At 37.2% G+C, this 21476-nt stretch overlaps 1 protein-coding gene across 17 annotated transcripts in view; it reads right to left on the reverse strand.

Annotated features, from left to right (window-relative positions):
- Positions 1-21476, reverse strand: part of ROBO2 (roundabout guidance receptor 2) — an 873290-nt gene that overhangs the window by 217994 nt on the left and 633820 nt on the right. The window lies entirely within an intron of this gene.

Below are 21476 nucleotides of genomic sequence, written 5' to 3' on the forward strand. Positions count from 1 at the left end.
AAATAGTACTAATATTTAGCACACATGAAGAGCTGTAGAATGACTGCACTTGAGCTTCACAAGAATTACAAATATTTAAGTAAAAGGAGTTAATTCCTGTCCTGAAATAGTGTCCAAGCATACAGCATGTCTTATAAATAGTAGAAACTTAAAATCAAATTCTGACTCTATTCCTGACTCCACCTGGGTTGGATTTTATTCATAATATTGCTGACTCTGTATTCCTTTTATTTTCCATGTTTAAAAAAGCTCTATCTGGTAGAAGCCTATCATAATGTAAGACAAAGAGAACGCAAATATTTACCCATGTTTTAATGGTATTTAATTACTGTTATCTGTTTTCTGTTGTGTGTCTTTCTTATCATTCTTCAAGCTTCTGGATTTACCTGGGCAGTTCTGACCCTGATTTTGCTGTAGCTTTGCTCCCACTTGTTCAGTGCAAATCAAGATTAATTCTCAAAAGAAAGAGGAGAACTTTTTGCTTGTACTTGATAGGCATTTGAATAACAATTGCTTCTAGGAAAGTATTTAGTGCGGTGGACCATCTCGTATTATTCTTTGTCCCTTTCCAGATAACACAACAGGTTTGTTCGGCAGCAAAAAACCTCACCTGACAAGGTACATGACTGCTCCCCAGAAGTTTCAAAGATCAAGTTACTGTTGCATGCTCCTTACAGGTTTTCTGGTAAGCACTGACAATATTCAATGCATTTTTAACACCAGGTATGGCGTGACCTCAAAGAAATGTCAGCATCAAGGTTCGGGAGAACAGGAAACTAACCTTTCTGAGAAAGATGGGAATACTGGCATGGCTGAGGTACACAGTTTCAAATATTCTTTCAGAAGAAAAAAAAAAAAATTATAGGCAGTCACAGCCAGTTTTCAGATCACTTGCATACCATGCAGATTACAAGAGCAGTACAAGAAGCATCTAAAACATTTCAGCTGTCAGGGCCCAGCAGATGAAGCCAGGCTCTCCATGTCCCACAGCCCACCTTCAGCAGACCTGTCCCTGCCTCCCTCGAGGCTGATCCACATCCCTGGCCATCCATTACTGGGGCTGGAGGTAGAAATGATGGGATATTCACCTTTTCACTGTGCAAATTTGTTATCTCTTGTACAACCAGAGCACAGGAGAAAAAAAAAAAAAAAAAAAAAAAAGCAGTGATCAGTGAGCTTGGCCATCTGGTGCTCTTGAAACTTAGGAGGATTTTGCAAATCCTGTTTAACGTGCAGTTCTGACTATGTGAGAATATTTGGACACTAAAGTGCCACATATGTACACTTCAGTTCAGCACAGCAGAGCCTGCCTAATGGTTGCTGCCTCCCTCCCCACAAGCATCCACCCTAGTCCTCATTTTGCTGCCTTGGCTGTGCCAGCACAATAGCTTGTGGAACCACAACATGACACAGTTCAGGCAACCTCATCTACCAAATCTCCTCTTGTGCCCTTTCTAAAAATTATTCCAAGTGATTGTTCAGTGGATCTGAACAGTGGTTTCACAGCATGGATCCGCTAACATGGCTGCCAGCACACCTGAGGGAGCTGGTGTGCCATAGCTGGGCAAGAGATGACAGATGTAGGAATATTTCCAGTGGGTACTGCTGCCAAATGTGGAAACTAGCCTGTAATTACAGGCTGCCTAGCTTAGCCTTACCATATTTCATTACAAACCACCTTTATCATAGCTCATTCCCTAGCACCACAGCCCTCAACTGTAATTTATCTCTTGTGGAATTCGGACCTCAAATTTCTCATCCAACAGTCAGCAGCCCTAATCACCTCTTGCTCTTTGTTCTCCAGCATTTTATTTGCTATGTTTTATCTTCCCTTTAAATTTTAAATAAACATTTTAAGTGGCCCAAACATAATAATTATACTAGTGCACAGAAGCTATGTTGTGCCTTAGCACTACATAACAATTGCCAACTTATTGGTTGCTCAACTTACAGCTCACGGGGGAATGCCTGAAATACGTGCTGCAGATAGAGATTCTTACAATAAAAACCTTCCAGTAATTACACTCAGAGGTGGCATGTCAAAATAATAATAACAAGAAAACATTAGTATTACAGTAAAGATTTAAAGTTTGCTATTTTCTCCTTTGCCAGGAGGTTTATTCTATTGAGCAGTGCAATTTTGCCATGCCAAAACAGTCAGCCACGATCTCTGAGTAGTTTGCCCTCTGGTCCAGAGCCTGGCTCCAGTGAAAAAAATGGCAGACTTAGTCAGAATTCTTGTCTTAAACATGAGCACGGCTTGTCTTCATGCATGGCAGGCATGCAGAGCTGTCAGACGCACTCATCAGCAGTCCCACTGGCCTGCATGCTGCACTGCCATGTACAAGTTGAGCAGAAGGTTAGGATGTGGGGGGATGCCATCTAAAAACAAAAATGAAGACACTGGAGTTTCAGAAAGACAATCCTTCTGTAAATCTGTTGTACAGCTATCTCTGATGCTGTCTTGTGGCTCTAACTACAAGAAAACTTCACTTTAAGTAGTCACAAGTCCAAGCTTGTGATTATCTAGCTGTGGGTGTTGTATATGCTGCAGTACTTGCCTCAAGGGAATGACAAATGTCAGTAACACGCAAAAAACACGCCCAGTGTGAAATCAAAGGAATACAGGAAGTTTTGAAGGCATCATTTAAGAGCTCCTCATGCAGAGTTGCTCAGCTGAAAACAGCTATGCAATATACCTCAGAAGATCTAAGTGAGACACAAGAGACGGAAAATCTGATAATAGCTTTAAGGGCTGGCAGGGCATCTTGGAATACTTTAAACCTCCTATAGATTCCATGGAAACAGAAAATGTAAGGACACAGTCTTAAGTATTTTAAATGTCTGATTTATGAAGAATTCAAGAGAAAACACCGACGTCTTGTTAGGGAAAAAAAATTACCCTGTGATCTCAAAGTCTTTGAATTGAAAGGAAAAAAAGGGCATCAAAAGACCAGGGTTTATCACACTTGCCATTTGGGACTGTGCTAATCAGCAGAGGGAAACAGAAGCACATTCATCTTTGCACAGACTCGCCACTGAAATAATCTCTGCAACACCCACTGCTCTGATAAAAAGGACACTTTAGCCTAACACAGCTTTAAGGCCGAGTAGTACATGAAAACAAAGCACAGCTATTTCTGTTACTTCTTTGGTTTCCCCCAAATCCCCATCTGCTGGTTTTTTTTATCATTTTTTTCTTTCAACTCCTGTCTCTTTTGTGTTCCTTTACTTTACACTTCTTCACTTTTATGCATTACTGAAAGCATCTTCCCTTATTTTGATCTTCACTTCTCCAGCACTGATCACCAAAACAATATATCCTCTTCCTCTAAAAGAATCCAAATCCAAACACTTCAGCACTGTCGTGCACACAGTTTGCTGTTATTTCCCAGAATTAAATATTCAAGAAAAATAAAATTATGTCTGAAAATCTAATCTTGCATATTTTTAAGAGCATAAATATTACAATGAAATGGTAATAAACTTGGAAAATTTCCCTTAAAAAGGAAAAGAAAGGAAAAAAAATGACCTTGATAAAAGCTTCTTACAAAGGCAATAGAAAAAGTAAACTTTCTTTCACCTCCATTACATAACAAAGCCTACTAGAGTTTTCTTGGTATTATCAAAATGCAAACTTTCCCATTCGCTTCTGTCCATATCATGACCCACTGAATTCGCATCTTGCTTTATCCAGTTGTAATCACTTTCCACAATCCCAAACAATAAGCGCAGACATCATTTTTATAACATAATGCCAAGAAATTGAGAGTAAAATTTGATTTTTGCATGCTAGTAATAATAAAAAAAGGGTTAATAAAACTTTCAGAGCACTGGGAAAATATTCACTGGGAAACTTCACGAAAAATGAATGTCCACAGTTGTTCTTTCTATGGATATACCTTTCTACATTTACAGAAATCTCTGTAAGATTAAAATAAACGAATAGATTATTTTAGCCTAAGCTAAAATTAGTATGAATTTGTATAGATCTTTTGTACAAATTCATGAGATTCTTCTTTGGATTGTATACGGAAAGCAAAATGATATCTTTTATATCTAAAGTGGAAATCTGACTCTCCTGAACAATACAGTATAGCTGATAAAAATCTAACCTGTATACTTCATGACCCCTGCCCCCCACTTGTCACCAGCAACCTCATATGAAATAGCATATGGAAACTGGTGGTAAAGTGGTTTCAATTACATTTCCTGCCCTATTTTCTAGACCCAAAGGTCAGTGACAAAGGTCAGCCTTTGGAACCAGTCCCTCCTGCTAACCAGAATATCCTACATTAACAAATGCAAAGTTTAATCAAAACTCAAAATAAGTGTTGATATTTGTCCATAACTGTTTTGGTCATTTTACATCAAGTCTCTTATACAGTTATCCAAAACTTTGAACTTAGACAGTAGTGGGTCTTTTTTTTTTTTTTTTTTTTTTTTAAATAAAGATATACATGACCCAGTACTGGAAATACTTTCATAGAGACCTAAGATGACTACATTTTGCAACAATAATAATCCTTCAAATGTCTCAGGGATCTTATTTCTGAATAGTAAAAATGAATATCTAGGTGTTACCAGAAGAGACTGTACTTAGGAGTTTTTAATAAGCTCTTGTGGTCTACAGCAGCATCTCTTTTCCATAGACTTAGCCATAACTTACTCCAGGAGGTCTGTGCTATCCTCTACCAAGGAAGTGCAGAGAGCTACATCATTCTCTGTACAAAGCCATGGAGTGTTCAAGGCAAAGCTCATGGTTATTGTTGTACACGCACCCTATGAGTGGGGAAAGGCCATACGTCAGACCCCCACAGGTCAGAGCATCATAGTCCCTGCTTTTAACTGGAGGGGATTCTACTTATGTTGAATTCATGTCAGTTCCCACTCCCAAATGCCTAAAAATTAATCTGGAAATTTAAATGAAACACACTCTAAGCTTTCTTTTCAGCACATGCCGAGTTTCCTTGCAGCAAAAACTATCTCCATCCTGAAGTTAATTTTCTGTTGCCAGAAAACCTACCCTCATGGTTTTCGGTTCCTCTTTTATCCTCCTTATTCTCCTGCCTGCGCCACAGGGATGGGCCTTAAGCAAGAGTCATTGAATACCCCCTGAGATGGCCATCATCCTGAGATAAGTCCACACAAAGGAGCACTTCACAGCTATTTAGCTGCAGCTCATCTCTCTCTCCTTGCCCCTGGCCTTGTCCATCTTGTCCCCCAGACAAAGGATTTTGCCCAGGACTTGAACAAGTCCATCTGTGTTCCCAGCAAGCTTTGAGACACTGATGTTAACAGAATAATATCTTACAGCTTGTTAATATCACTAGACAAACAGAGTTAGCGGGGAGCAACAGCAAGGTAAGACGGTAAGTATCTCAAAGAGAGCTGGCACAGATGGCAGCACACACTGCCCCACTCGCTGCAGCAGTCAGTGGTGGTCAGTGACAAATCTGGGTTAAACAGGACACTGATCTGATCTGTTTTGACAGTGTGGTCTTAAGACAAAGTGTTAAAGGAACAGCATCAAATTCAAATTGCGCCCAATTATATCTTTTGGGGAAAACAAATAAACAAACAAAAAAACCCACACAAAATCTTATCAAGAGCAAAAGGAGAAGGAATTATCATAAAAACAAATAAGCCAAAACAAAAAGCCCTTAGCTAATCAAGACTCATCACCACCCAAACCAGCACAGGTGCCCAAAATAAAACTTTGGATTTTAAATTATGGTTTTCTAAATACATTTAACTATTACTCAAAATAAACTGTATTTGATAATGGTAGAATTTTATAATCACGGAGTATCACTCTACCTCTCTCAGAAGAATACTATGCTGCTGCAGTTTTTGGTGCTGCCTAGTTTGCTTTAGTACTGGACAACACATTCTGCTTTTGAGCTCACTAAACAAGCGAATAAATAAGTAATGCTTTCATTTTTTATTGCCAAATGGAGGGAATGGGAAAAGGCGAGTGAGAGAAGCATGTCGTGTTCAAAGAGAGATCTCTTTGTTTCTGTTTTGAAGAAGGATATGCAAACATGAATCATACATCTTGCTTCTGCTACAGTAACTCAATATCCTCTGCTTGGTTAAATAACAGACACTTGGCACATACAAAATTGACATTCTTGCCAAGAACTGAAATTTGCAGCAACTCTGAGCTCTGTTGAAACCCCACTGTTGATACTTAAGTTGTACACAGCACTCTACCAGGATCAGCTGCAGCATGTTAAATGAGTATTCAGAATCAGAATGACTATTTAAATCTCTCCTTCTCTAAAACAGTCAGACCAAAGCTAAAAAAAAAAACAGAGTTTTGAAAAGATCTTAAGGACAGAAGGTTCTTCTTGCATTGTGCTGTATTTAAAAAAAACAACATGAAAGTATGCACAAATGCCAGAGCCCATAGAAGTTTAGAATATTTGTCTAGCAGTGGCATCAACACAAAGCCAGTCCTTGAGTAGTGCTCCAGAAAAAGATGAAAAGTCAAATATACTACAAGTATTTCTTAAAAAAAAAAGAAAAAAAAAGAAAAAAGGAAAAAAGGAAAAAGAAAAAGAAAATAAGTTTTATATTTTTCAATCAACTAACACGATGCAAGTGAAATACATAAAGGATTTCTAACCATCCAACCCCATTTCTAATAAGTTGTTACGAAAGTCCAACCAATTGTATTTCATTCCTGGCTGCAACCAGAACCAGATTTCCAGAACAGTATTACCTTCTGATGAGGGGAAAAGCAAGCTTCCATACCCAATGCAGTGCTTATATACTCCCTTTTTCTTGTCAGCTCAAACAGTGCTGACAGAAATCATTGTAAAATCCATTTTTACATATCCATTCATGATGAACAAATAACATCCATAGCCTCATTTCATTAAAATCTACTGTGAGCTTAAAGCTTCATTTTTCCCACATAACTAAGAACCTACATGTATTGAATAAATCATTATTTCTATAATTCTCTTTCCTGATTTCTTTATAGGCACACATTCTTCTGAACTGTACACACTGACCAGGGCTGAATGTAACAGTGACATACGTTCCATTACCAACTTTGAAGCAGAACTAGCTTTGCCTCTACTTTGAATTATGGAATTATTTTCAAAAAGACCAAACTTAGCGCGCCATTTTGGTCAGCCATCAGTCTGAGATGGAAACCTACAACAATTTTTCCTGTTGTCCTCATTATAATATTTTATGATTTAAACTAGGATGCCATTAGCCTTTGTGTAGGAAAAAATGTGAATTTCCAGTGCTGATTAAGAATAATGAATAGTCAATATGGTAGGCAATGCTGCTTTTGTTTCTCAGGTACATTTTTCTTTGCTAGACAGGTTAAGACACTAGTTGTGTGCTGAAATAACTCTTTAGTTAAAGATTTAATATTTACTGTAACAGACTACTTTAGTAAGCTGTCAATAGCCTTCTTTCCAATTCATATTCCCACAATTTAATTTACTTGTCTTACACATAAGATCCAATGTCTTCAGTGAAGGAAGATTGGTTGAACCATCAACTTACAAAAATGACAACTTTGCTGCCACTACTTTTTTTGCAATTAGGCTGGCATACTATTGTCTAAAATACAGGTTCCCAGTACTACTTCAGATATATGAGGGTATCTAAGACATCCATACATGAATGGATTGAAGATATGGTTTAAAGGAAACCCACTCTTGTATTGGTGGAAGCTGTGGAAGAGGTGCAAATGCAATGACTTCTAAAGCCCTACCCTTAATAAATAATAGCCTGTGCTGATGCAACTGAATCCTGCTGTTAAAGTCAGCTGCTAGGATTCAATGCAAATTGTAGACAGTTAAAAGTTGAGGTCAGAATGAGATAGGTGTCTAAACTCTCATAATAGTCATACAAGACCCAAGGCTCCAAAAGATTTGTTAAGACAACCAGGAGATGCCTGCTTTAAAATGGCTTCAGAGACTTTATTAACTGTAAAGGCAATTCAGATACACAGCTCATTTTAATCTGAAGCCGAACCTCCCCCAAATGTCTCTCTGTATACAGACTATGTATGTGCATCAGTTAGACATAAACACATCTTCAACTTGATTAAATAATTTCCCCCTTCACTGTGATAAGGACATTAGACAGTTACAAGGTACTGCAAATGGCTGTCATGAAGCTCTATTTCTCTGCTTCCATCTCTCACTTCAGAAGCTCTGTTTGGTAAGCACTGACCCCTTCTGGAGATAGAGCACTGCTAATCCTATGAATGGAGTTCGGTTGTCCACAGCTGAATTAAGTGACCTTTTTTCCTCCTTGGCTGTCAATTTTTCCTTTCAAAGACATTGCTTGAAGCTACCATTTCTACAGCTTACTCAATCAAAATACATATCTTTTACTCCTTTTCTCAGGTGTAGTTGACCAGTGAAGACATAATTCATTTGCAAACTACCCTTCACAATTCTCTACAATTTTGCTCTTAAGCAGTCAATAAATAAACTGTCACTGTCTAATACATATTAAAATATAGATTTAATCAAAGGTTCCATTAATTGAATTATAAAAGTTCCATAATGATGATGCCTGATTTATTGTTTTTGCTGCAAGAGAAGTTTATGTAATATAAGAACACAAAGTGAAGGGTTAAGGAAAGACATCAGTAGTTTCTAGGTGTTTATAAAAAAAAAACACAACAGATAAAAGTGCAGTGGAAAGGTCCCATTAAGACAATTTGCTGACTTCAGTTATTTCTTCAAATAATAATGACAAATCTGTGTATTTTTTCTTTCCCATTTAAAAAGTTCTGAGTTTATTACATAGTGCACTTTAATTACGCACTTCAACAAAATGTTACATTTTACTTAGTGTATGGTAAAAATATATAACTAATGCAGAAAAAAACTCCATTGCATTTAAGCATGAAGGAGGTATAACAAAGTCTTTCTTAACTTAGACAGTTTTTATACGTATTTGGTATTTATTCAGGACACCAAACAAACCTTAGAGATCTTTCACTCCTTTTAAAATAAACTTGTGTGTCAGTTGAACAATAGAACACCTTGCCTTACTTCCAATCTTAGAAGAAAAGTATACCTAAACCCTCCTCCCCACCAACTCTTTCCTGTTCCTTCTCAGAAAATTACCACAAATTGAAAAATATAGTTTAAAAATGCTCCTTAAAGCAACATCTGAAGCTCCAGGAAGAAAACAGTAAAATAATAAGCTGCCTCTTCCACTTGGAAATTATAAATAATCTTAGGAAAATAACTAGTTTGCATTCAAGATTACTGACTAAATGTTGTGTCTTGTCTTCCTCTTCTGTAGACCGCAAGGCGGGCAAGTTTGAACACACATATTGTCTGGGGTTGAAAAAATAAGTAGTTTCAGAGGTCTTGATTCTTTCCTGTCATTGCGAACTTAAACAGCATTTTCAACTGTGAAAAGTGAGTGAAAAACTGCTATAGGGTGTCATTGTCTTCTTAGTCTTTTCATAGAAAAGAATGTATCTAAAGTAGAAGAGAGTCCAAAAACATGCAAAGAGTATAAGGTATTTTAGAGCAGCACTTTCAGCAATGGAGTGTGTATTTTATGTAGGGTACCCAAATGAAAGTAAATAATGGCTAATGTTTTTCGATTAATGATTTACAGTCTAAAAAGGAGGGATATAAAAAAAACCAACTGAAGCCTATGTATTTTGCATTAAAGACCCCATCCCTACTTTTCTTTCTGTCTCCTTCAGTTTCTGTTCTCTTTCTGTCTGCTTCAGTTTATATTCTTAACTTATTCATAACCCACTTAAGTAAAAAGCCTTTGCTGAAGCAACTACAAAATCAGAAACAGTTAAGTGACAAGTGCAAGGTTTTGCAGTTCTCACAAGTGTATCCTTAGCAAAGAATGCCTTAAGCAATCAGCCTCGGGGATACTGACCTACAAGCATACATTTTAGTTGAGTTTAATGAGATTTGGATGAGACTCCAAAAATAAGGAGCCTAATTCAGATGTATTTATAATCCTTGAGAGATGGCAGTAATACATTGCAGTAATTCTACAGTCATACACCTTCTAGAATGTTTACAGAGGAATATAAAATATTGAACTAATAACCTTACCTTAAAAATGCATGAAACTCAAAAAAACTCATGCAGATTATTTCTAGCCATGTTTCACAAAAGAAATGAAGTTAGAAAGGAAATATATAGCAGAGGAGGAAAAATTGCAGGGTGCATAATAGGGTGAGTTGAAAATAAATATATTATAAATTGTCTGAAAAAATAAGCAGTGATTCTTACATTTTAGATAGTTTACTATTGGAATACATCTTTCATACGACATTTTAGGGAAAGCAGGCAAAGCCAAGAAGAATACACACCTAGTAAACAGTAGTATGTACAGAACTGCATCCTAAGTCCTATCACTTTGATGTTGTCCTTGCAGGATTCCTGCTTTTCTGCTAGGTTGCTAAAAAATTGTGTGAATTTGTTAGAAATAGTCTGGGTACGTACCAAGAAATCACAACAGGAGTACTGATGTCTGACATTCATATGACCCTTTAACATGTACACATGCAAGTATTATAATACAACTCAGCAAAGATTTAATAGCCTAATTAACTAAATGTTGGGAAGGAAAAATTATGATTAATACATACAAAGCTTTTCTTTGTTGCAAGTTGCTTACTAGATTATCATTCAGTTTCACAAACACGGCATTTTTCCCTGTCCATCTCTGCACTCAGAAAAATCCTGCGCTGATGAGTGCATACAGAGAAATACACAGCTGATACATCACAAAAAACCTGTCAAGCATTGGTGAACTCTGGTGTTCCAGTGGTTAACTGGAATGCAGCACTCCTTTGAGAGGATAAAAGGAATAAAGTTCTGGAAGCCAGAGGTAATATTTCAGCCTCTGATTTTATTAGACACAGTTTCATTCCTAAGCATAGCATAACCCATAGAACTAGAGAAATTGCTATCTCAAAGACTGGAATACTTCATCTCTCTCATAATCCCTCAGCAAGAAACAGAAAATCACTTCCAACATCTCCATAACACCTTTAATTTTTCATGTTGAATGTTCTTTTTATTGTTCACCTAAGAAATGTGCCGAAGTCTCAGTTATTACTTATTAGTCCATACCAGTTTATTACTTCTTTTAAAATACGGCGCTTCTATTCTCCAACTATTTGCTTTACACACCACTATATATATATCAGCTCACCACTCTTTTCTTTCAAAAGGGTTAGGAGAAGGCACTAAAAGAGTTCTGTGCCCCAGAACCCCAGCAAAGAGCCCATATATGCAGCCAATTTGATGTGACCAAACTGAATGCAAATATCAAATATTCCTTGAAAAAAAATTAATGATATGAAAACATGCATTTCAATGACAGACTGCATTCACAATAACTTCTAGAGATGAGAAAAATATTGAGCTATAATGGAATCATGATGTTAATAAAAATGCTCAGTCCTCACAGAATGGAAAAGCCCTGAAAGCTAATGATCTCATTTATAGGAAGCCCAACAGTATATTCCTCAGAAATCCTCTGTAATGCTATGACTATCAGGTCCCACACTGGTAAGTTCAGAAGCCTAGGTTTCCCCCCAAATGTTAAACAGTTTCAGGGCAGGGCAAGAAAATTAAGCTCATTTAATTTGCCATCATGGGAAGATTCTCACATTCTGGCAGTTGTGCCTACCTACAGTTTCAAGATGACACATTGCAGATATAAGCAAGTATGAATTATGTTATTCTGCTGTGCCACAGCACATTGCTCAGTGCTGTTAGGACTAGAAACACAACAAAGAACATGAATCACTCAATGTATTATCACCTCTCTCCCTAATACTTGAACACAGAAAAGCATCTCAAATCTGAAACAGCACTGAACAAAACCACAGATGCATAAGCATACCTGCACTTAATGTACAAATTCGAAACATTTACTGAGTGCTTGTCATATATACTGGGTGCTTGTAACAATATCAGAATTTGGCTTTGTTTATTTTTAGAGCATTTATTTATTTACTTTCAGTACTTAAGTCCAAATGTACTACCTTGGTATGCACACGCACATCTTATGTAAACACTGGATCTTCCATAGCAAACTGATTTTTCACTGAAGATATCAAATACCTTCCAGTACAGATGTCGACAAGGTGTTTGTATAAACAATACGGATGACTCATTGCTGACATTTAAGGCAAGGCCATATGGTTATTTGTTAACAACACGCCTATTTTCAATATCGCATTTTCTACAATTTGTTTAAAAAATATGTATCTTTTATTAAGAGGTGGGCAGAAACTCATGTTTTACTATCATTTTGTGGCTTTCTGAGAGAGTCTTTGTGCTTTAAGTGCCACTACATCTTACTTTCACCATAACATAGCTTTTCCTAGAAAAGTGACATGAAAATGAATTTACCTTTTGAATTCACATTTTGAGTTATTAAGAATTACCAGATTTTTTCTGTTGTTTCAAATCTAGAACAGAACAAAACTCAGATTCTGTTTGTACATTTTGAAACCACCTTAATGATGGTAATTCATGGCTATTCAACATTGTTTTAACATTTGGATGTTAGTTAGATCAGTTAATTTTTTTTTTCCTAAATTCAATTCTTTACTATCAAGAAAGCAATTTAATTTCCTTTTAAAGAAAATTTCAGGCAAGTGAAATCAGAAAAGCCAGCTTTCAACCTGACAATTTTAACCAGACATTTAAGTTCACCATCACAGCTTGTACATAAGTCTCTGAACTTTAATTCATTCGCTTTTAAAAAATATGCTGTTCAAAGGAAATAGAATGAAAAACAAGACAGAGTAGTGAAATAACAGCACCAACATCTGCATCTTGAAGTCTATTTTAGATTGACATAAGTTCATAGCTTAATTTTAATGGCACTGAGCTGCTTTACATTGATGGCCTGCTGTTACTGATTCTGAGAGTATAATGAAGAGCATTAAGTGTTTAAATATAGATGTCAATAAAATACAGGCCAAATAATGGCATAGTAGGAATTTGCAGAGATCTACCATAGTGATATAAGTTGTAAAAGAATGGTAATGAGAAATGGATCAGAGAAAAACCTGATAAGAAAAAACGATCAAAATAATTCACAAAGCCTCCCTGCTTCTGACTGAACAGACTTGACCACAAATTTATGGCACGTTGGGGACTCCAAAGTGTCTCCACGACTGCACATCTGCATATACTGCACTCAGGCCATTGAAATCAAGTAAGATTTTTCATGCCCTGTGTCACGTGTTCAAAGTAGCACAAGGGTCAGCGGTAGCTACTACTATGGAATAGATAGTAGCCACTATGGTAGCTACTACTAAGGATTAATGCTATAACTGTCAGTATGGCTTATCACAAACCCATATTTTCTTCATTAGAAATCGAAGTCTTTATAGCACTTTTGGTAGCTCTGTTCTATGATGAATACAAACATAAAAGACAGACACATTAGAGGGAAATGGCTGGAAAGCATCTTTTTGTACATTTCAAATCCTGGAGACTAATCCATTACCTATAGCTTGTGCTATTACTCTAACCTCCTAGGCAAAACTGATGAAGTGCTAACCCAGAGGAATCTTACCTATTAACCACAGTTTCAACATCATGACTTTTCAACTATGGACAGGAAATATTCTTTGCTGTACTCACAAGGTACAACATAGCCCAAACTTTTAGAAAGTTGATGCTTAACATTCCAGGACATTATTACATGTCCTTTACCTAAATTTTCACAATGCTAAATTATGCATATCTCTGGAAAGAAACAGTATTTAAGGTTGCTGCAGGAAATGAATGGGTATCAATGTTCTTACTTATAACTATTTTGGCACTTCAAAAATGATTCACTAAGAATGCAGTCATCAAACGGAAAGCAGCCAGTATATTACGCAGTAGCCTGTCTAAAATGCAATTTGGAAGACAAAATAAAAAGTTTCATGTACAGGAAGGAAAAGACAGAGGATAGAAACCACAGCTGATCTCTTGATACTCAATGCCACATGATTCATTGTAGTTCTCAATATTCAAAGTGTCTCTTTGCAATGTATTCCTGATGTTAAATATAACACACTTGCAACTAAAGCAAACAGATACTTGGGCGCATGTACATTCATATATTTGCGCATATATATATATATAAAAGATATATATATATATAAAGATATATATATATATAAAAGATGGTATCTCACCTGATGTTTAAAGACCCAGGAATCAAAAAGCAATCACATGAATACCATTAGTTAATAAGTCCCGAGAAACATGAAGAAAGATGAAAATTCTGTCTGCTCTTACTTAAGGTAGTAGAAAAAGTAATAATGAAGCCTTTTAATTTGCACTGTATTCCAAATGGAAATAAAGGATCAGGAGGAATACATAGAAGTCAAAAATGCCTCCTTGAAAATACTCATAGAATGGCTTAGGTTGGAAAGGATCTTAAAGATCATTGAGTTCCAACCCCCTTGCTGTGGGCTGGTTGCCAACCACATTCAAGTCAACGAAGATGAAACGTTTTGAACACTTCCTCAGCTTACTGAAGTAAGCTTCAACTGATTCTACAAATTATCTCAAAATATAATTAATTCTAACATCTTTTCTTACTTGCTTGCTCTGAGTATTCAAATAATTTTCAATGACGAAGAGACACAGTCTTTTGACACAGGAAAGGTAAATAATCCATTCAGACCCTGTCTAATTTATGATTTCTACAATTATTTTTCTGAATTCCACAATTATTTGTCTCTCTTTTCCTGCACTCTATTACTCATCAGTTTCTCAAATTTATGCCTCTATTTGCCTCAAAGAATCAATAATGGCTCTTAGAAGCCATTAGATACAGCAGAGGAACGAATCACTTATTTCAATACTGCTTTATGCACATTTCTAAAATACAGCCCTCATTTTCCTTTACCTAAACAAATCCCAATAGAGATATTAAGCAGGTCTCATACTTCATAATTCTACATTTTCAGAAAAAAAATAACTCCCAGATTTTAAATAGGATTCTAAGATGCAGAAATACAAATAGAAACTTTCTGTTCTTGCCAGAAGTTCCTATGAGAGCTGCTATGAAACTAGGTGTGAAGGGGATCGGGGGGATAGTAATCCTTCCAATGACAAGGTATGGGAAGGTGGGTGTAACTACAGTAGAGAGACAGTGCGCAGACAGGGGCCTTGAAGAACCTGCTGCCTTGAGAGGTGCTGGCAACACTGCAACTCATATAAAAGTCTATGATGATGAGGCAATTGCTCATGGCAACAGGAGAAGGCAGTGGGAAAAATTAAGGGAAATACCCAAAAGGAATTAAAGCGTTATCCTTTAAGGAAGTGACAAGACCAGCCGCCCAGCTGAAGTGCCTCTACACCAATGCACGCAGCTTGGGAAAAAGGATGAGCTGGAAGTTACCGTGCTGCTTGAAAATCACAATACAGTTGTCATCAGAGAAGCCTGGTGGGATGATTCCCATGACTGGGGACAGGCAAGGAAGGAGGGATGGGGGTGTTGCCATCTACATCAGGAAAGGAATAGAACGTGAAGAGCTGTCCCTAAAATCAGCTATGAGCAAGTTGAAAGCCTATGGGTGACAGTTAGAGACCAACGCAGCAAAGGGAGCCTTGTGATTGGCATCTACTAGAAGCCACCAGATCAGTCAGAGCCTGTTGATGAGGCCTTCTACCTGAAGCTACAGTAGGAGTTGGATCAGGTTTAGAGGCTGCCTAGGCTATAGTGACCATGCTATGGTTGAGTTTATGCACTGGAGAGATGTGAGATAGGTGAAGAGTAAAATGAGGAATCTTAACCTAAGGAAAGCTAAATTCCACCTCTTCGGGGAGTTAATCAACAAAACACCCTGGGAAACTCTTCTCATGGGCAAGGGTATGGAGCAGAGCTCAAAGATTTTTAAGGAGGCTTCCTTCAGAGCATAAGAGCTTTTCAACCACAGGTATAGCAAGTCAGGAAAGGAAGGTAAGAGAACAGAATGGCTGAACCAGGACCTGCTAATCAAACTGAAGACCAAAAAGAAAATGCACAGGCAGTGGAAGGAGGGACAGGTACTACGGCAAGAGCGTAAGGAAGCTGCTAGGCTGTGTAGGGATGGGGTCAGGAAAGCAAGGCCCAGCTTGAAATGAACTTGGCTAGGGATGCCAAAAAGAACAAGAAAGGCTTCTGCAGGTACCTCAACCAGAAGAGGAAAGTCCAGGAAGGTGAATCCCCCCTAGTGAGTTACTGATAGTCCAGTAACAACAGACAAGGAGAAGGATGAGATACTTAACTTCTTTGCCTTGATCTTCCCTAATAACCGCTTGCCACACAGCACTCTAACACTTGCTTTGGTAGGAGGAGGGGACTGGGGAAAGCAAGGATTGAGTGCAGCCCTGACAAAAGAGACATCAGGGTACTGGTGGAAGCTGGACACGAACCAGCAGTGTGCCCTCACAACCCGGAAAGCCAACTGTATACTGGGCTGCATCAAAAGAATCATGGCCAGCAGACTGAGGGAGGTGATCCTGCCCCTCTACTCTGCTTGTGAGGCCTCGCCTGGAGTACTTCTTCTAGACATGGAGTCTTCAGTACAGGAGAGACACAGACCTGCTGGGGAGTGCCCATAATAGGGCCACAAAAATGATCCAGGGAATGGAACACCTCTCCTACAAGGACAGGCTGAGACAGCTCGAGCTGTTCAGCCTGGAGAAGAGAAGACTGCAAGACAACATGATAGTGGCCTTTCAGTATCTAAAGGGGAGCTACAGGAAAGAAGAGGACAGACACTTTAGCAGGGTCTGTGGTTATACAACAAAGTAAAATGGTTCTGAGCTCAAAGAGGGTAGATTTAGGTTGGACATAAGGAAAACACTTTTTACACTGAGGGTAGTGAGGCACTGCAACAGAAGTACTAGAAGCCAACACAATTGCATCAATATTCTCTCACTCATTAACAGATCCAGTTCAGCAAACTTCACACTGAGGGTAGAATTGTGTACTTCAAGAGCTGTAACGTAAATCATGTTCTAGAACAGAATACCAAACACAGAGACAACTCTCTATTAGATTTTTGGAGGAAAATATCGATATTTTTCTAAATCAAATATTAGCTATTAAATTCAGCATGTAGAAGAAAAGATATTAATAAGTTCATTTTATAGCTTTTATGATATAGAAGTTGTTTTCCACAATTGTCTACTTTCCTTTTTCAGTCTTCTCCAAAATTACAGTTATACTCAAGAGAATACCACTGAGTATAGTTGAAATTGAAAGTTCCTGGGAAATTAATGCAGAAAATTCTGAAGTGTGGAAAATAGTCTGGTTTTGTTTGCTAAGTAGCCTCACACTAAACTTTCAATCCAGGTGTTGAGGGAATGGAACTGACACATACTACACTTCCAAGATTTTAACGAGCCCAGAGCTTTCATTTTCTTTTACATTCTAACAATGGGAAACACAGCCTCCTTACGTATGACATAAAATCCAATAAAGAATCCAGCTGTCCATTCCTTTATGAACCCTGAAACTCCAGTACTGACTGCAGTTGTGTCAGATTTTTCACACACACTAATGCAAAAAATTTAATTGCACTGTACCTGAACAAATACAATACATTCAACTCGTCTCTCTTCCTGTCTGCATATTTTAAATACACAGAAAAAGCTGTATATCTGAGTGGTACACACCAGCAAAATAAGCTAGCGGGTTTTACAGTTTCTTGGCTTTCTGTGCCAAAGTTTTCTAAAGTATACCCATTCCTTGCTAACATCTCTCATTAACTTCTATAGCAATGAAGCAAATCAACATATCTGTTCTACTAAAGGCTGGCTACATAAAGAGAAAAGAGAAAGCAAATATGCAATATCCATGCTAATTGGGAGACTCTAGCAACATCATAGGCAAAATTTTGTTCTTGGCAACAACAACAAGCAGTGATATTCTTGAGATGACACCTCCATGACTGGATTGCTCAGTTTTCTCATCTCTTTCCTTTCCACCATCTAAAGAATTCCATAGGCCATTACACAATCTGTATAGAACACCATTAGATTGCAGCTGCATAAGAGCTTATGAGAGTCGTGTCGTTCTAACAGCCATCACAGAACACATCTCTGTTCCATGGTTAGTGAAGGGTTGGGGGATGGTCTTTGTGTGAGGGAACCTCAATAGTTACTGCTTGTCTTTGAATTGCAGTCATTCATGTCTTCTGAAGAGGCAGTAACAGCAGAGAAACTTAAAAAAAAAAAAACAGTTTTAAACCATGTCTCAGATGTAGCTGAATGTGCATATGCTCTTTCTTCAGGTCATTTTTGCAGTGCCTTCAAGAGTCCTCACTGAGTCCTTTCACTGAGTTTAGGCACAGTTCTTCTGTAACATGGCATGAGCTTGCAGGTAAGGATGTCAGTGAAAATCTGGGTTTGAGGATCAACTTAAATGCACAGACAGCCCCATCGCTCTTTCCCTGCCTTTACACAAGTCAAAATAACATTACAAAAATGCACAGAAAGTTCGTACACGCAAGAAAAAATAAGTTTTTGCCAAACCGATACACATTTTTAACACTAAATACCATAATTTGAAATCTTCCACTGATTGAACATTGGATGAAATAAAGCAGCCTTTTTATTTGTTTTTAATTTATGATTTTGATCTTAATCACTCCACTAATCATGTAGGAAAGCTGATCTCAACAATTCTCTGGCTGTGAAGTAATCTTAGTATGTGTCCATCTTCTTAAGAACATTCTGCTAATGCCTATGCTCCAATATCTACTACTATAAAGTAACAGCCAATAGACACAGTAACAATGGCATCCAGTGGACACACAGCCACTGGACACTTAAAATTAGAAAACGTTAGAAAACTTGTTTTCAGATTCATGCACTTTGTCTGTTGCATTCTCTCATACATCTTGTTATATAAGAGCTTCCTAGCTTTTTCTATATAAAGTTTTCACTGCTGCACTGGAATTCATTTCAACAACCTAAATTTTAAACAAATAAATTATAACAAAAATATTGTAGAAATTTGGTATTAGTCACTTACCTGTTGAAGTTACATCACAGTGTATTTGCACAGCAGTTCAGGTATCCGCATTAGGAATCCATGACCATGTTGGTGACATGAAAGAAAAGGAAGAAAAAAGAAAACAATAAGCTATCTTGCTTGTTTCTAAAGCAAAACTAAAAAACAAGGATTAAACAAACCCATAAAGAACAATCAATCTTACATTGCACATGAACACAGAGTATATTCATTTAAACAGGTGCTGCTTTATTTCTCCTGCTACTATTTATTACCGCAAGACGGCTGTGAAAGTAGCTGTTACAAGAAAATGGTGAATAGTACTTACATTACACATAAATAAAAATCAAGCAATCCTATTACATTTGATAGCAGGCTACATTAGAAGAGTTTCACAGCATTTTTGTAAATGACTTGAATGTACTCTTTATCTGAATATCAGCAGGCAGAAGGCCAGAATGGAAATTATGCAGTAAGAAGGAAATTGAACAATTCAGATATGTTTGTGGAAAGCTCACAAATCAGAACATCTCATTTGGCACCAAATAAAGATGTTATTCATGATGTGCAACAATGAAAAGGAATGTTGTTCTCTGGAATAAAGTTAAAATTACAGTAAAATGAACTAACAAATGTTTTCTTAATAGATAAAATAGAGGACAACATTTTTCATTAAATATGGTCACATGAGGTCAAATGTACTCAGCAAAAAGGAAACTAACAAGAACAAACATTGGAATGGAGCATCTTTTCCTACAGTATCATCTCTTAAATATACCATAATAATCTCAAGCAGATATCTTCAAGTTTATGTAATTATTTTCTCTGCCTCCATAAATATTTTATTTCTATGTATAACCTGGAAATGACGCAAATTTGGAAAGAACATATCTTCAGAATGTTTTGCAAGATCAGTTACTGGACAGCCAGGACAACTATAGCGACTACATTAGTTCCTGTACTTGGATTCTGATCTTTCTGAAGATGTGGCCTGTTTTGTAGATCTGCAAAATTAGACTTTCTCTCATACACAAAGATGCTAAAAAGCTGTATTCTATGGTGGCGCTGGCAGTATAAAACTCAAATCTTGACTGATCTGTGGCAGTTATCAAATGTTGACTTTGCCAGAGTCATGCCAAGCCTGTATATCAAAGAAAAAGAACCTCTTTTGTTAAGTCATTCTGCCATCGGTAACTAGTTAAAAAAGGATAGAAAGTTCACAATTAAATAAGCCCTCATCATTAATTTGAGTAAATTCAAGTTTATTCAAAACATTGGAGGAACACATAAATCCTCAGATACTGCAAAGTAAGATAAACAAATGGTCCGAGATCATAGTCCATGTAGATATGGAACTGTGGTCAGTTACTTCAATTTCTGATACTTCAATTTCTGAAGAGGCCTTTTACAAGGCAGTGCTTTAAATCCCTTGCAGCTCATATATTTCAAGCACCCAGCCTACCAAGAGTTCTCTAAGACTACGTGAGCAGTTCACTTAAACTCATTTAACCCGGAAAATTGAAGGAGAGCCCTTGCATTCTTGTTGCTGCAATTGTTTGTGCTTTGTGCAATCTTTTCTAGTATGTGCAATACAAACAGAAAGCATTAGTGAAACACATCTTCCTCTTCCATGCCTATTAACGCACTAGATGATGAGCACACAACCCTGAAGACAAAGCTAAGTGTCAGCTTGAGGGATCAGGAAAAGAGAATTTGCCTCACCAATCTCATAGTTCGGGGATAGTACTTGAGTAGAGTTGGGGAAAATATATATTCTATTTGTTTTACGGAATGTAGATTTTTCTGTCGCACTCTAACCTACTCACGCCATGATCCGTCAGTGCATGCTTTAGGAAAGTAAAGAACTGAAAAATTACTGCAGTAACAGGCTGGTGCTTACAGAAACAGTTTTAATAAGCTTCCTTTAAAAATAAATCAGCTAGACAAACACGTTTTCATAACCATCCTAGAAAGGAACTTCTCTTATGCCACTTCTACGTACTATGACGCAAATCGGAAAATATTGTCATTACTTAAAAACAGCAACAAATATATGAAAACATTCAAAGTCCTCTACAAAAAGTCATAATACTCTTACAATTAGTTATCCCCCATGGATTATACAATACTTCTGACTACAATTTCTATGAAGCACTATGCCACTCTAAAAAAGAATATAATAACTCTTTTCTCTATAATCCTTTGCCCGAATTTTTTCCCCTTTCTTCCCACAGTTTTTATCAATGGCTAAAGAAGTACCACGTTTTGTGGACTTCCAATTTTCTTGGCAGGCATGGGAAATTTTCACAATTTGTGTAAAAACACACAGCTAACTTGAAGACAGTGGTGAGGCTTCAGCCCCCCTCAAGTTAGATACATAACACTGGAATAGTTTGTTGTAGAAATTATTCTGCATATCACAGTCCAGATATAAGGAAAACTGTGGGTGCTTTCCTGAGGTATGTATGATACGCGAA

The sequence above is a fragment of the Lagopus muta genome, chromosome 1, assembly GCF_023343835.1.
Source record: "Lagopus muta isolate bLagMut1 chromosome 1, bLagMut1 primary, whole genome shotgun sequence".
In the NCBI taxonomy this organism is placed as follows: Eukaryota; Metazoa; Chordata; class Aves; order Galliformes; family Phasianidae; genus Lagopus; species Lagopus muta.